At 39.3% G+C, this 11,494-nt stretch overlaps 1 long non-coding RNA gene across 1 annotated transcript; it reads left to right on the top strand.

Annotated features, from left to right (window-relative positions):
• The first annotated feature begins 3,569 nt into the window (after positions 1-3,569).
• On the top strand, positions 3,570-6,379 carry LOC102003670. Its single transcript, XR_261109.1, has 3 exons — positions 3,570-3,777; positions 4,560-4,716; positions 6,251-6,379. It is a non-coding gene; the product is annotated as an uncharacterized LOC102003670 (long non-coding RNA).
• The last annotated feature ends 5,115 nt before the right edge of the window (positions 6,380-11,494 follow it).

Below are 11,494 nucleotides of genomic sequence, written 5' to 3'. Positions count from 1 at the left end.
GTGCTAATTTAGAACGTTATTATAACAATTATATATCCATGAGAAAAATTAAGCTGGTTCTCTTGTTTGGACAGAGGTCAAAAGATAACTTGCATTAAATAAGCTTTTGTTGAATCCTTCAAACTGCTGGTATGGGATCCTTTTTTAAAAAATCCAAATTTTTTTATGAAATTAAGGGAGAAGAAATTTCTAGAATGCAAACTTTTGGGTAAAATACATACAGATAGATATTTACATTTATACTACTGTATAAATACAGTACATGTGACCACATCTTCTGAGCGGTGGCTTTGTTACCATGAAGGAATTAAATTCTACAAATCGGGGCTGGGGATTTAGCTCAGCGGCACAGCGCCTGCCTGGCAAGCGCAAGATCGTGAGTTCAATTCATGGTACTGGAAAAAAAACAATAAATAAATAAATAAATAAATAAATTCTACGAGTGCTTTAAAGGTAATATTTTATAGAAAATGTCAGGAGTTATGATTGATTTGTGAAATCACCACTCTATCCATTAAGCTGGATGTTTTGCTTTATCTGACCAGCCCCTTAATAACATGCACATGTCACACAAGCGTAGTTTCTTATATGCCTAATGTTACCCTAAAAATAGAAAACTACTTTTAAAAATTACAGTGTTTTTTTTTGTTAAACAAGAAATATGAATTAATTTACATGGAACTGTGTAGAATATCTGCAGTATTTTAGGAGTAATATATTGTGAAAGAGATAGAGAGCAACCCTACAGATGTCAATAAATTAACAATGTTATGGAGTAAATGTGCTTATACATGCAATAGTCTGTTAAATATTTAAAAATTACTTAATATTCATCTTCAAGCTTTTACTGATAACTTCCTTATCGCTTTTATACCATTCAGGATGCTGATAGGAAAATTACAGCGTAATCAAATTCAGAAATCTGAGGATTATTTAAAAAGGGACACTTGGCTAAGATTTGAGAGGGCTGTCATTATAATGAACAGCGTGGCAAAGGTCACACTTTAGCTCTTTAGCCTCTGACAGAGTAAGGAGGGCAGTCACTGGAAATGGAAAGAGAGAACAGCAGAGAAAGTTATCACAACCTGCTGTAACTGGTACTGTAAAATGGAACTTTAAAAATTAGATTTTTTTTTCCCTTAAAGACAAGTAACTTCTCCAAACTTCCTCCAGCATAGGGGATAGAGAGACTCCCCACTTGAGTGTACGGACCTCGCTGGCCAGTGGCGCTACCTGGTAGAATATAGTCAAAAGATTCAGCCACAGATGATCCCATGGGGAAGAAACTGGGACTGGAAGCCTAGTCTCAACCTCTGCCTTCCTCTGTCAGACACGGGGCACCAGGGTTGGACACAGCCGAGTCAGGGAGCAGTGCTTAGGCAAAGTAGTCTGTGATAGTTAACTTTCTCTATCAACTTGACTAAGTGATGTCTAGGGTGGTAAAACATTATTCTGGATATGTTTATGAGGGTGGTTCTGCCAAAGATGAGCATTTGTGCCAACACACTAAGTCAGGCACAGCCACAAAGCCAGTGTGGGTGGCATCATCTAACCTCCTGTGGAGGGCTAGGATAGGAGAAAGGCAAGGAAGGGCAAACTTGTTCTCTCTCCGTATGTGTGGCATCAGGCTTCTCCTGCTCTCAGATGGGCATTGGTGGTTTTTGAGCTTAGCTGCTTGCATTCTCAGACCTTACGACTTGGACTAAATGACCCCCGAGCTCTCTTGGCCCCAATCAACAGACAGAAAATGTGGGACTGTTCAGCCTCTGTAATCATAGGTGCCAGATCCCCTAGCAAACTTCCTTCTGTATACAGCCTGTTGGTTCTTTCCCCAGAGAACTCTGACCAATACCAAGTCAGCCAAGGAGACGCACACAGGCTCAGCCTCCAGGCGGGCAGAAAGGCAGACAGCATCTCTGGAGGACTGAAGGAGAACCACCTACTTCTAGTAGTCAGGCAGCTGTCGGCTCTGACTCAACTGCTATAGCCATCATGGGCCAGTCTGGGACCCTGCACCTCCATTCAGCGCCACTTCAGGGAGAGCTGCCTGAAATCGCCTCGTGGAGCACTTGCAACCTGCAAGCCAGCAGATACTACAAACCTAGCTGGAGTAACTGCTTTCTTCTAGAATCCCACTTGGCAAGACTGACAAGCACATGCTAGTTCTCCACATCGTAGCAGTAAAATGTATATAGCTCAAAGGTTTCAATCTGACATGATTTATTAAATGTGTGAGAGACATTCTGTGGAAAAGGAAATGCAGTCATTTTTAATTTTTTTTCCTGGAGACAAGTTTTTCCTCTGCACTCAGCCGGGGCAGGAATTTCCTGTGTAGCTGGGAACTTGTGATCTTCCTGCCTCAGCCTGCTGAGAGGTAGGATTACAGGTCTGCATCGTCACAAAATCAATCTTAAGTACACGTTTCCTGGCTTTTATAAGTTCAAACAGTATGAAAGTAAGACTGATATTGATGTCCTTAGTAAGTGATTTTAACCAAAACAAATGTATAACAACAGAATTTTACGTAAATTCTCACGCATCCACACAGTGCAGCCATAAAAAAGGCTAGTGCCTCAGTACAAAGGAAATTTATACACTATTACTGGTCTAAGATGTATTGAGGTAATGATCACTGAAAGGGGTGAGAGGCAGAATTATAGATAGATTTATTCTAACAATCTATGTATGCAGTGTTGGATGTAATTATAAATACAAATTTATTCTATTCACACGGAGAAATACTGGAAGGATAATGCAACAACTAACAAAAATGAGTCTTTGTATGAGACAGAAGAGATGCGTCTTTACCAAGTAGTGTGTTTTTAACAATATTTTATTATCTTGAAAATATTTTGAATGTCATAAGTATAATAAAAAGGGAGTAAGTTAATAGTATTACAGGCCAAGATTTGAAGTGTGAGAATAAAAGATATAAAGTATGAAATAAAATTAAGTTATGAAATATTAAATTAGAGGAGGACTTACAAAATAAATTTGTGATCAAAACACCTGAAAAGCAACAACAAACTAATCACAATGAGGAAATAAAACGCTCTTCATACCTGTCCTTTCGAAAAGTACCTGGGTCTTCTCCGGGCACATCTAACTCCAGGTGTGGAGAGGAAGCATCGAGATGACCTGGATGTTTGTCAGAGAATCGCGAAGGTGTATTAGAAAAGGCAGTCACTTGCGTGCTGTCATCTGGCGCGTGCTCAGCCGTGTACCCACAAGTCCTGGACTTGAAACACTTCCTTATGAAAAGGTTAACAGCTCTCACAGCACACATGGAGGGCGTACCGCGGTGTGGGCCATAGTTTCCCAAGCTTCAGACGCAGTGCGCGCTCCGCCATGCTGCTCTTTCGTGTGCTGATCATCCGGCTCCCACCCGTCCTTGCGCTGTCTGTGTTCCAGGAGTGGAGGGAACAGGTTCATTCCCTGCAGCCCGGGAGGACGCAGGCAGAGAGCGCTTTGTTGTCAGCTGCAGGAAGAGGCCTTTGTTCTGATGCGTTCTGCCCACTTTTTAAGGTGATCTTCCTTTGTCTCTGTCCTGTATGTCCGTACAGCACTGATCCATGCAGTACCTGCGTGAGTGGTGGGTTTCTTCGGTGAACCTGAGCAATGAAATATTGTAACATCGGAGCATTACTCCTATCGGAATGCAATCCCTTCACGGAGGTGATACCAGGTGTCATTTGCTGGGCAAAGTTATCAACACAGAGTAACCAGCATGCAGAACTGCCCTGTTCCCAAGATGGGGTGATTTGAGCATCCAAAAAGGTTAATGTATTTAATAGAAATTTGTCAAATACATTTAAAAATGTGATTTTTTTTTTGAAACACTATAGTCTCACTATGTAGTGAGACAAGCTAACTTCAAACTCACTATGTAACCTAGGCTAGCCTCAGATTCACAGAATTCTTCTGCCTCAGCTTCTGTAGTGTTGAATTTTCAGGCATATGCCACCACACATGGCTAAAAATGTGAATTTTTGATAACACTTTTTATTAAGAAATTTAACAAACAAAAAAGGTGACAATTAAAAGCACTGGAAATAACTAAGGTACCAATGACTTTCTATGAAAATTAGAAACTAAGAAATAGGGCCAGGAATATAGCTCAGCGGCACAGTGGCACAGCGCCTGCCTGGCAAGCGCAAGGTTGTGAGTTCCATTCATGGTACCAAAAAAAAAAAAAAAGCTAAGAAACAATTGAGCACCTTTCTTCTCTCTTTATATAACATGTTAATGTAGAAAACATGTTTACCAAAAAATTCCTTTTAGCAAATACAGTGGAGATTGTAACAATCAAATTGTTATAAACTTTCATGATAATTGATTCAGGCAATAATCACTTACTAAAAAATTGAGGGACAATTTTATAATGGAGGGATCTATGATTAATATCAGTATCATTAAAGATGTAATAATTCCATAAAATAGAAAAAAGTGATAAGATACTTATGCAATGCATGTGTAGCACACAATACCAACAATAACGTTCTTAACCAAAATGTTGAAGCTGGAAGTAATCAGGCCTCTGGGATAACTTTTTCTTCTAGGAAATCTTAAAATGGTGTGGAGGCAAACAGAAAACTGAAGAATGTGGTACATTTGCAGGGTAGCCTGGTTAATAGAAGTCACAGGGAAGATGCACAAAGGATTTCGGAGATTTTGCATTGCTTAGGACTCTTAGAGGAGCAGATGCATCACAAGTAGGTAAGTTCACAGGATCATTTGGGAGTCAGTGGCCATCTGCCTGCCGGAGAGCTGCAGGAGCAAGCCGTTGCTCAGTCCGAGAAGGTGGTAACCATGGGCAGGTGTCATCGAGTATACAGCAACAGTCTGAGACTAAAGGCCTGGGACACCCCAGGAGCGCCACTAGCATGAGTCTGTGTTGGAAACTGGCATCTGATGTCTGCAGGGGATGGCAGCAGAAGACACACTCAAGTAGAATGGAGTTCCTTGAAATGCATACCAATTTCCTCCTTTTTTCCCTTATTCTATCCAAGCTACAAACCCAAAGTCAGGGCTGATCTTCCCCTTTCAGTTTGCTGACCCACATTCCAGTCACCTCTGGAAAGAGCCTCAGACACCCAAAAGTGTGCTGTACCTATCTGCTAGCCATTCCTTTATCCGGCCAAGTTCACGTATAACAATTAATCATCACTGGCACCTCGCAAAGAAGGGAGAAATGAAGGAAAACAGGAAGAGATGTTTGACATAATTAATTATCAGAGAAATATAGATGATATCAGCAACTATTCACTAACCACCTATGAGAATGACTAAAAGAGTAATTATTCCTAATGCTTTTTTTCTGGAGTATGAAATTTTTATAAATATTCAGTTAAATTCTTTGTTCTCAGTACTTTGTAAATTGGATTCTCTTTTATAGTCTCAGTGTCAGAGGTTTCTGTCCATGGCAGCTGGTCCATTACTTTAAAAACTAGGAGAGCAGTACCTCACGGCAGAATGGTACAGAGTGTCAGAATTGCTCTGCCAAGGCAGCCAGGAGAGAGAGAGATACAAACAGAGGAGAGGGGTAGGAAAAGGGGGCAAGGGAAGAGAGGGGGAGGGGGAGGGGAGAGAAAGAAAAGGGGGAGGCAGATGGGAGAAAAGGGGACAGGCGGGAGGGGAGAGACAAGTGCTCAGTACCAGCTGTAGACAAAACACCCTACAAAGTCACTTCCTCCAGCTATACCTAAGTCCTCCTGCAATTTCCACTACCTCCCAGTGCCCATCTGAGGAGGACCAAGCTTTCAACCCATGAGATTGCAGTGTTCATTTAAGATCCAGACCATAACAATTCCTCTATTATTTTTTTCATGTCCATGAGATCAGTAGTGATGATTATTTTTTTCATTTCTGATATAATTCAAGACATTTCACTTTTTTCCTTCATTGGTCTAACCTGAAGTTTAATAATTTTATTGATCTTTACAAAGAACTTGATTTGGTTTCCCAAACTCTATAAATTTCTTGCTTTAAATCTTACCCATTTTGCTCTTATTTCTATTGTTTATTTTATTCTGCCTACTTTAGTATGATTTGTTCTTTTACTAGCTTCCCAAGGGTAAAGAACAGAAATTTGATTGTAGCTTCTTCTTGTTTCTAACATATGTATGAAATCCTATAACTTTCTCTAGAATCACTGCTTTTAGTGCATCTTAGAATTTGATGACATTTTTATTTTCATTTAATTCAAAATATTACTGCTTTTAACTCAAATCCTTTGCTCCTATTAAACCAGGGAGGCATCCAGAAAAGCTCGCTGTGTGCTTCTTCGGGTTATAGAGGACTAAGTGAACATCTGAGGGTTTCCAGAAGAAACGAATATACAACCATGGAGTTAAAAAAACTGAAGATTTTTGGGGTTGGACAAAAGAGGATTTATGCTGAGCACTGTATATGAGTTTAAAATATTCATACTAACAGAATCGTATTTTTTAAAAAGAATTTGAAATGACCTAAGTTGGATTTAAAAAGTTCATTGTCCTTTCGCATTTTATGTATTATCTCTATGCCTATAACTTTGAATGTCTTACATTTGCATAATGACTTTGTTGTTTTAAACTGTTTTCTTTAAGCCTTTCTTTAGTTAGAAAAAGTCTCCTTACAGGCTAGAAAAAAGTTAGTCCGGACCAGTGCTGAGGACAGCAAGCAGATGCCCACATAGAGGGTACTGTCCACTACCTTGTATGTGCAGCACATCCTTTAGAACGAGGAATGTACGGCACGGGGACTGCGTTTCTGGTCAAAGCAGATAAAAGGTGAGAAGAACTCTAGGTGGGGTAGTGCAAAGATGTTCTTTCCTACCCTGCCCGCTTCTGGTTGTGTAAATTGTTATCTACATGGGAGCTGGACTAAGCTTCAGTGAAAATCAGTGTTATCATACTGGGCTCTTAACCCTCAGCGCTTGGCAACTTTGCCTCCAAAAGCTGCGCCACTAGCTATACCTGCTGGCAAGGGGTTTGCCACTAAATCTCTGGAGATCGTTTCTAGCCAGAACTCACTGGGCTGCATCTTGAGCCCTTTTGTGTTCCTTGTTTGTTTGAAAGTTCCCCTGATCCCCCAGCTCCGACAGCAGCACTAACACAGATGCTATTTATCATTTTTATTGGGAATTGTCCGGTGATTTATCTTCGGTAAATTGAAGGGATAACGTGCTTTTAATTTACATAGGAAGAGCTGTAAATTAAATGATAATGAACTCATAGGCATTGTGATGAAAATGACACTTTTTCCTGTCTTAATGATTGCCTCTTTTGGTTTATTTCAGGAAACATTAGGAGGAACTGACTTTCCCGTGCTGGCTTATTAAGGGACTTTACCTCTTCTCGCTTCCCACATTTTGGACATTTCACTGCTCATTAGATTCTCCGGCAAGGATAATGAAGGAGCTAGAAATATGAAGGATTTGCCTGTTAGAAAAGATTGTCACAATGATTGATATAGCGGCTCACAAGAGCTTGCCATGTACGTAGGAATTTTCTTATTATAATTTCTCCTCGTGGCTCACTGTACATCTCAGGGATCTTCAGTACGATTCACAAGTAGCTTTCTTTGTGTAAGACATCTTCTTCTTCCTTTATTGTGAAGTCTTTTTTATTACATAGGTGCAAAGAATTTCATTTTCTGTGAGGCTTCCTCTGTACTGTATTCAGCTGTACTTCGCATGAGTTTTGGTGTTCTTCGTACTGATAATTGGCTGGCTTGAACGAAGAACCATTATAATAGAAAAATATGAGTTCTCCTATTTAGGTAGTCATTACAAATGAAGAACAATCAGTGATAACATGCTTTACAATAAAAAGTATATTTGAAAGTTTTTTCTAGAAATATTATAGCAAGTTCTTTTTTTATATAGGGAAACAAGAACCCCCCGCAAAAGATTGCTACTATAGGGGGTCAGGCAATCAACAATTAGGTCACTCATATTTTCCTTTATTTAAGAAACCACATAGAAAAGGAGAACACTGAAGGATTTAGAGAGAAATCAACATAAAATGAGACAAAGAGAATTTAACTGACAAATCATCAAATGAATCTATTGAAGTAGAAAGCTTACATAATTTATGATGATGACTTTTTTTAATTAGTAAAAGCAAAAATCATTTACAAATATGGAAGAATTCATCTTCTCCCATACAACAAAGAACAAACTGGTCTGAAGAGATGAAGTTTTAAGGAGGCTGGGGATTTAGCTCAGCGGCAGTGCCTGCCTGGCAAGCACAAGGTTGTGAGTTCGATTCCCAGTACAGGAAAAAAAAACAATGTAAAAAAAGGAGATAAAGTTTTAAGAAAGAGCATGTTTCCATGCTTGTATTTGCTGTCAGAGTTCCCACAGTCTCCCACAACCACCAAACCAGGAGAGCAGCAGCCTCTTCTGTCAGGTAGCCAGTGATGCGAGTCCTCCTTGTACAATGAGATAGCTGCACCCTCTCTTTAGTTGAATTGGACAAGTGAGTTCCGTAGCGCAGAAACTGAAATGGGGAAGGAAGTCCTGTGCTGTTGGTTGGACAGGATAACAAAGACTTAATAATAAAGGGCAGAAAGAAGTCTGGCTGAAAGGATAGGCTCCTCTTCCGAACTAAAGGGCTCCTACAGACGAGTGGAGAAGCCTGTACCTCCATCCACTCTAACAGAAGGACTGGGGTACAAGAGGGCTTCCCCCTTTTTCTTTACCTCTTCCCTTCTGCTGGCAGTGTTTTCCAATCTCATTTTCAGGCTGCTCCATGGGGACTTTCTGGAGTCTTTACAAATCAGAGAGATGGTCATTGGGTCTGTTACTCTGCTTAAAATGACCAGTGGTCTCTCACTTGAAACTTAGCTCTGTGGATCCATTCATTAGCTCTGAAAAATATTTTGTTTACATAGACCTAGTTTACAGGAATAATCACTTAATTTGCCACCATAAGCACTCATATAAAATCTACCATGGCCCAGCAAGCACAACGTCCCCGAGTTAGATTTCCGGTACCAAAAAAAAAAAAAAAAAACTATCATGAAATATTAGTAATACCGCAGTATGACTATTTCTTGAATTTTCATGAATTCTTTCACTCCTATTGCTACCCTATGCTCTTTAATGAGATCTTTACCTTTAATACATACCTATTGTGAGGGTCTCGGCTGAATATCTGACTCAGTTTTTAAGAAATCTGGACTCTTCTTGAGTCAGAACTTCAACAACTCAGTTTCCATGCACAGGCCTTGTGTGAGCCCCAATCTCTTCTCAGCTGTCACTTATCAGCATTTATACCTTGTGGAATATCACTTTGCATCCCAAGAATTGAAGATAAACCTCTTTACATATTTCTAGGCTGCAGGTTCCCCTGAAATGAGAACTGTGGTTACCCTTGCCAACAAGCCCCACAAATTCCACCCATATTAGCATTCCTTAAACAACAAACTCTTACTCAACATAGTAGGAAGTCTTCTTTTAGCTTTTAAGCATCGTACATTGGACATCACCTCAGGCAGAAAGCCAGGGGAACAGAGGACTAATATTTTGTGTTCCTTTTTTTTTTTTTAATATCAAGTGTCTCAGCCTTATGCTGAGTACTTTCCAATGTGAATAAATTTTTTGTACTATACCACTGGCTTAGTTTTATAGTTATTTATATTAATAATTAAGCCTAATGCTCTCTTCTCTGGAAATACTGAACAGGAAGTTGTGCCTTAAATATTTTGTTGACTTCCAGCCCTTTCTTCATGGGCAAACAAATTCACCCACCAAAAAAGTACAAATACGACCATCCCACCACCATCACCAAGTTGATTAAATAACTCTACATCTTCATAAAAATCTCTATTCCTAATAGACTTTAAAGCCCCTTAAGTGTATGATCTCACTCTACTGCCCACCCTAACTCTTACTACTCTCTTCCACGTAAAGGTGATAGTTCTAGAAGTACAGAAATTTACTTCTCTCCTTTTTCTATATCTTTGCACATGCTAGTTCCTCCACAGGGAAAGTTTATGTCCTTTCTTCTGTTTCTAGACAAGTATTATTCACCACTGACAATACAAGCATTAGCTGCGACTCCTTTCTCCACTTCTGTGTTACAGTAGAACCGACATCTACAGTGCCATGTGGACTCTTTGTAATTCTAGCCCTGTCCCATTCACTCCACACTGTGTGTGCTTAACCACCTGTCTTCACCTCTATGTTGTAACCTGGGAAACACATTGCCACCTTCACCTAATTTACCACTATACTTCACAATATGATCATGTAATAAGTACACTACTAAATGAAACTAAAATTTTATTCTTGAAAAAGGATACTTGTATGCTGCAAGAGTACTCTAGATGGTATAAAGTTTTTAAGGAAATACAGGTGAGGATTTTTTCACAGAAAATAATGTCTATGGAGGCAGGCAATTTACAATGCAGTTTGAAAAACATAGAAAGGTGCCAAATAGTTGTTTGGATAACGTGCTATACCAATGTTAATAACTAGGTTTCAATGTCTGAAATCTGACATTTTCATCAACTCCTTTTGAAAGTTTTCCTTTCAGGTGATAAAATTTTTATTGACCCACAATAGCTGTTTTAAAGGCAAGAAGTTAGAATCAGTGGATACCTTCATTCCTTTCCCACTATAGGTATAGAATTCACAAACTAGCTTTACCACTTAGGCAACAGATTCCTTGTTCCTTTAAAGATTCTCTGTTGCAAATTATGCTGCTATACAATGGGAGCACATATATCGCTGTGCACATACATCTCTGTTTTCAGTTCTTTTGGAAAAATACCCAAAAGGGAAATAGCTGGGTTGAATGGGACCTCCAGTCCTAGTTTATTGAGGAATCTCCAAACTGATTTCCACAGTGGTTTCACCAGTCTGCATTCCCACCAGCCGTGGAGAAGGGTTCCTTTGCCCCACAGCCTCTCCAGCATTTGTTATTGGTTGATTTCTTGATATTAGCCATTCTTTCTGGTGTGAGAGAGAATCTCAGTGTTGTTTTAATTTGCATTTCTTGAATGACTAATGCTGTTGAACATTTTTTCATGTGTTTATTTGTCATTTGTATTTCTTCAGCTGAGAAGTGGGTATTCATCTCAGATGCCTATTTTTGTACTGGGTCTTTGAATTGGGGGGGGCTGATTTTTTTAATTCTTTATATTTTCTATATAGAGCTAAATCGTGGAAGCAACTGAAATGCCCATCAAATGAGGAATGGATAAAAAATTTGTAGTATTTTATATAATGGAATATTACTCAGCTATAAAGAAAGATAAACTCAAGGCTTTATAGGTTAATGGATGCAACTAGAGACCATACTCATAAGTGAAATAAACCAGATCTGCATGTGTAAACCCCATAGTGTCTCACTAGTGTAAGAACCTGAAGGAGTGAATAAAATCTAAAAGGTACAATAGATGTTGTGAAAGGGAAAAAAACTGCTCAAAGGGAAAGAACAACTGGGATGAGGGAAAAGAGAAAAGAAAGAAGGGGAAAAAGTATATATGTATACACAGTATATCT

Source organism: Chinchilla lanigera, unplaced genomic scaffold (assembly GCF_000276665.1).
Source record: "Chinchilla lanigera isolate Chin_1 unplaced genomic scaffold, ChiLan1.0 scaffold00023, whole genome shotgun sequence".
Taxonomy (NCBI): domain Eukaryota; kingdom Metazoa; phylum Chordata; class Mammalia; order Rodentia; family Chinchillidae; genus Chinchilla; species Chinchilla lanigera.
This window is presented reverse-complemented; position numbering and strand designations above follow the sequence as displayed.